The sequence below is a fragment of the Athene cunicularia genome (assembly GCF_003259725.1).
Source record: "Athene cunicularia isolate RWA chromosome 1 unlocalized genomic scaffold, athCun1 chr1_part2, whole genome shotgun sequence".
Taxonomy (NCBI): Eukaryota; Metazoa; Chordata; class Aves; order Strigiformes; family Strigidae; genus Athene; species Athene cunicularia.
In genome coordinates, this window is record NW_020799092.1 from 12,378,412 (window position 1) to 12,383,787 (window position 5,376).

General features: G+C 41.8%; 1 protein-coding gene across 8 annotated transcripts in view; it reads left to right on the forward strand.

Annotated features, from left to right (window-relative positions):
• Nucleotides 1–5,376, forward strand: part of CACNA2D4 (calcium voltage-gated channel auxiliary subunit alpha2delta 4) — a 130,450-nt gene that overhangs the window by 72,998 nt on the left and 52,076 nt on the right. The window lies entirely within an intron of this gene.

A 5,376-nucleotide genomic window follows, 5' to 3' on the forward strand; every position in this document is an offset into this window, starting at 1 on the left:
AGCTGACTGCTGGAAATAAGCAACTCAAGCTGCTTAGAGCACTCACAGTGCTGGGCCTGGGTGCTCTCTGGCCCCAGGAGAGCTGCCATGTTTAAACACAGGCTTATAGCAAGGATATTTTTTTCAACTCTACCCGCAGTGGTGACTCCATGCAGGCTGGAAAAGTGAAAATTCAGATTCAGGGTTAAGGAAGGGGGAGAAATAAGTTTGTCAGTTTCAGACCTGTAAGTGTGACCTCTGTAATGTTTGTACCACTTTAGAGGAGATCTTGAAGGGAAGTGTAATTATTACCAAGTGGTTAGGGGAAAAGAGAGTCAGGCAATATGAGTTTATCGACACAAAACCATACCAGGCTAACCCAATAGATTTATTTCAGATAATTGTTTTCCTGGAAAGCAAAAGAAATTTCAAAGGTCTCATCTCTGTATTTCAGTAAAGCACTTGATACAGTGCCACATAAGAAACAATTAGTTAAACTGGAGGAGATCAGGAAAGGCAGAGGAGTTGTGAGGAGCAGGGAGGTAGAAACCAGGCTGGGAAGCTGCAAGATCACCTATCAAAGTCTAGCGAAAGGTTACTTGTAGCACTCCCCCATGGTAAGCCATGTGATTGTGTTTGCTAACATTAACCTGAGACCCTGACTCAGAGGAAATGTCCTGATGATTCAACACTAGAAGGCATTGCTGGTACAGGGAAGGACCAGAATATCGTAGAGAAAGCCTTATTTGACCTTGGCAGGAGTACCAGAGACAGAATGAATTTCAGTAGTATGACAGACAAGGTATTATGCTTGAGAACTAATATTAGAAATCTTCTGTAAGCTGGGAACTCTGAGATCTGGCAGAGAGCACAGCAAGCAGGACTAGAGGTAGCCCTTGTCTTCTGGGAACTGTTGGGCCCATTTTCCCAAGTGTTAGCGAAGATCCTCAGTGTAGGCTGTATTGCCCCCGATGCCCACATAAAATTCAGGGAACCTTTGTTTTGTGCCAAGTTCTGTCCTGATATCCTTGTTTAAAGGCAGCCAGGTAGACTCAGTGGTAAACATATCCTGAGAAAAATGATGAGAACTTCTGTGTTAGGAGATGGTAGGGTAATGGTGAGTGTTAGTGTGATGCAGTTGTGGACAAAGCAACCATTGTCCTAGAATGTACTCACAGAGGTGTTCCCTGTGGGGATGGGGATGCATTGGTGTTCTTACCCAAAGTCCTTTGAAACTTCTTCTCTAGTCTGAGTTAAAGTTTTGGCCAGAGGAATACAGGCTGAGACAGGTACAGACAGGACAGAAAGATGATGACAGGCAAGGGAAGCCTGACTTCATGAGAGGAGCCTGGGAGAATCCAGCTTGTTTAACCACATGCAACCAAGGCTGAAGCAGATAGGATTGGTGTAATAAATACACCTTGGAGGAAATGTTTAAACTAAAGCACATGGCTTGTATGAAGAGAGTGTAGTATAGATAGGCCATAGGGTAGAAAACTAGAAGAGGGCTTCTAGCCATTAGGGTAATGCAGCTTTAGCCAGAATCTGAGGTAAAAAGACAAATGGGTTTAAGCCAGAGCTTGAAAAGTCTATAAGAAGGTCGTGATGCCTTGAATAGAAAGAGATGAGACTCTGCTAGCCTGCAGTCCCATTTCATCACCAGGGGACAGCTGAAGTCCCTTGTCTCACCATACTACAGCACAATTACCAGCAAGCAAATGAGCCACGGGGCAGTCACTCAGGGCACTCTGCATTCACCACAGAACTCCCTTTGGTTACAAGGCTAGACCTTTTTACCATATAATTCACACACTCCATGATTTTAATAACAACAGAATAAAAATATGCTTTTTGATGCAGCTGAAAGCCCCAGCACAGCACCTGGAAGGCCAGAAGTTAGGGTTGACCTAAACCCCTCTCAGCCTTTACAGCGTGGTGGTTTCTCTTGATTTGGGTTTTGCAAAGTAAAGAAAAGTGAGCGGAGAAGCCCCTGCTTATGATAACAAGCCTTTAAAAAGCAGATGGGGATGTGGGGGCTGGAGAGTTTTGTGGCAGCTGAGAAGTGACAGCTGAGGAGATCAGGGAAGGGAGAATCTGAAAAGCAGCTGGTCAGAGGCACTCACTGAAAAGGGGATGATCAGTCACAAGAGAATGAAAATTGGGGGGGAGAGAGAAAGAATAACTGGGGAATCAATGACATTTATGTCCAGTGAGAGAGATGTGAAAGATAACCATATGAGACCATGAGTGGATGAGAAAGTGGAGACTGCTAGAAGGGGACCCTCAGTTTAAATAAAGGGCTAGATTTTTCTCTTGCCAGGAATTGCATAAATCTGGAGATCCCTGTTTAAAATTCAGTGAATTTATACTACTATAAAGTGTTTATGAGTAGGATCAGAACTAGTTTCCCATAACGTGACTCCCACAAAATTACTTGCTAAGGTTTTGCCCTAGCATTTCCATGTGCCTCCATCTTTAAAGTAGGAACAATGTTCACACACCTTAGCAAGTATGCTATGAGATGTTGTTCACTGAGGAGAAGTAAGGAAAGGTGGTATTTATTATTGTATGGCAATAGTCAGGTAGTATCTACAATGCAGGGCACAGATTTTGATGGATGAGGAATATACTTCTAAAAGGAGGAGGAAAAATTAGGAAGACTGCAACAGAAGGTTACAGTGTGGTTTCAGAGGTGAGGAAGTGCTTTACAGTCAAAGACTTAATGACCTCAATCTGCTTATTTTACCAAAAAGAAGATGGAGAGATTATTTGATTAGAGTATAAAGTACCTTCACAGGGAGACATGCTGGTTACTGAACATTTGTTTTTTAAGTCTAGGCGAGAGAAACATAACAAAAACCTGTGAAAGGAAACCTAACAGATTCAAATGAGATATTAAGCATAAATGCTAACATTGAGCATGAATAGTTATTGTAGTAAGGTACCGAGAGAAAAGGGGGGTTTTCATCTCTTGAGTGTTTTTGAAATCAAAGATAGATGCTTTTCTGGAAGATTCGCTGCATGTAAACACTCACTGTTGGACTTTCTACAGGAGAACTCTGTTTTCTGTTTCATAAGATAAACAGATTGAGCTCTTTAAGCCTTTCACAGCAAGGCATTTTCTGCCACCCTCAAATGTTTGCGATTCTTTTCCACACACTTTCCAAGTAGCATGCAATACGCAGAAGGTCAGACTGCATGATCTAAAGTCCTTTCTGGCCTTTATACTCTCTGAATCTCTGCCTCTGTGAATTCATTAATGTTTGCAAGCTCCCAGAGAGCTGCCAAAGGCAAGCACTATAGAAATGCAAAGCATCGTTGTTACTCTGGATATTTCCCTTGAGCTTTATACAGAGCTGGTTGAATATATCAGTGTATCATATTTCTTCAAATGAAATACCTGCATTTGTTGCTTGTTTGGTGCCCTTTACAAGTTGATTTTCTGCAGCTGTTCTAACAAACAAGTTTATTTCCAATTTAGGACACAGAAAAAAGCAAATGTGAAGGGCCAAATCTCAACTTGGAGCCTGGAGCAAAGAGTGGCATGTTGTTGTCCTGGCCCAGAAGCTCTATGTAAGGCAGAGTTATTCTTAGCATCATGCTTTGCTTTCTCCTTGGCTCCAGGTACCCTGCATGTGGCCCCTGCCTGGTTGCAGCACAGTGCCACTGTGAGAAGGAGGGATCTAGTCTCTTTTGGTTGCTTTTCCCCCACCAGCTAAAGGGAGAAAATCTGTGAGGATGATGCCTTGTCCCGATATTTCCAGGGCTGCCACCAATGTGGAGAGCTCCCCAAAATAGCACAGGAAATCATTATTTACTTACACTCCATTCTGTAACGATACTCATTAGGGAATGCTTATTCTTTTGTCTGTATTGCATAGGATTCTCATAAGGAAGGCTTTTTGGTCCTCAGAAATCTCATGCTAGGATTTGCACTTACCTAATCAGAGGATAGAAGCTGACCCTCTGACCTGTGCTTCCAAAGTGCTAGCAAACACTGTTCAAGCCAGCACAGCAAGCTGCTGCTGAACAAGATACTGAGGAGGAATTCTATTTTGTATATTTTCCCTGTATTATATATACGTAATTACATGTTTAAATATATGGTGTTATATGTATGCATGAGTAGATAAGTGTGCAGGGCAAATATATTTGCCAATATCAAATGATAATCAAATTATAATAATCAAATTACAGAAAATCACAGCCTACTCCCAGATAATTCATGAATTGAAAAAAGCCTAGAGTCATCAGATGAGTGTGTTGGCTTTGCTTTTTTTTTTTTTCTGCTCTACATTTCTGGTATTATATGTACTGCTTAGTATCTGTGTGCGCTCCTCTACCTACATGGCAAAATTAGATTAAACTATGTGTCATAGACACCATACTGTTAAACAATAATGGTGATTCTCCTGCGGCACATACCTTTTCAGCAGAACAGGTACCTCAGCTGTTATTGGATTAAGAGTATCTGGGTTCAGCTCCCAGTTTCTCTCTGAAGATCAAACAGTATAAAATGGTAGCCAAGTAGTGTGAGTATGGTGGCACAAGGGCTTACTTGTGGCGGAGTTTAACATCTTTTGTGATTTCACACGCATCAGGATGAACTTTTTCTCACAAAAAGAGTATGTGATGAATTGTGTATGCTTAGCACTGAAAGTGAAGAATTGGGGAGTTTAAACTTCTAAGCTGTGTGTGATAGGCCTAGCCAGTGAACAGCTGGTGGAGAGACTCTTTTAGCTATAGGGGTAACAGCTTGTGTACTTGGGGGTGCAGTAGGTTTAGATAACAATTTCCATTCATTTCAAAATAACCTTGCTCAGGCAGGAGTGTCAGGAATCTAGAGATAGAGGAACCCATAGCTCCCTATTTGTTACTGTAAGTTTTATTGAACATTATGCTCTAATTAAAAAAAAAAAAAAAAAGCAGCTTTTGGAAATTTGACCTGAATATAACTCCATTTGCTTCTGCGTTCTTACACTAGGGATTAATTTGGCCCTTTCTACTTTTATGTAATGAGCTGATTGCCACAGTATCTTATCCTTGTTACACAATCGCCCTTGTCTGGCTGTGTCCAGGGCACATTGTGTGTGTTTGTGTGTGTGTGTTTCTAGATCTAGGGTCTCATCTTGACTGATGGTGTATTTAGTCCTATAGCCTCACCCTGAGTACAGGTACATGCTTGCCTAGGATTTACACTGATACACTCTATGTGTGTGTATATATGCCCATGTTCATTCCAAGTTCCAACACTGTGTACAGACAAGCATCCACACATGTAGGAATTCAGGGGCTTTTTCGTTTGTCTGGCTGTGTTCCTGCAGCATTTGCTTTTGCAGGTGGTAGGGGAGAGAAGGAAGGTTACTATCAGAGATCTCATTTAAACAAGAAGGAGCA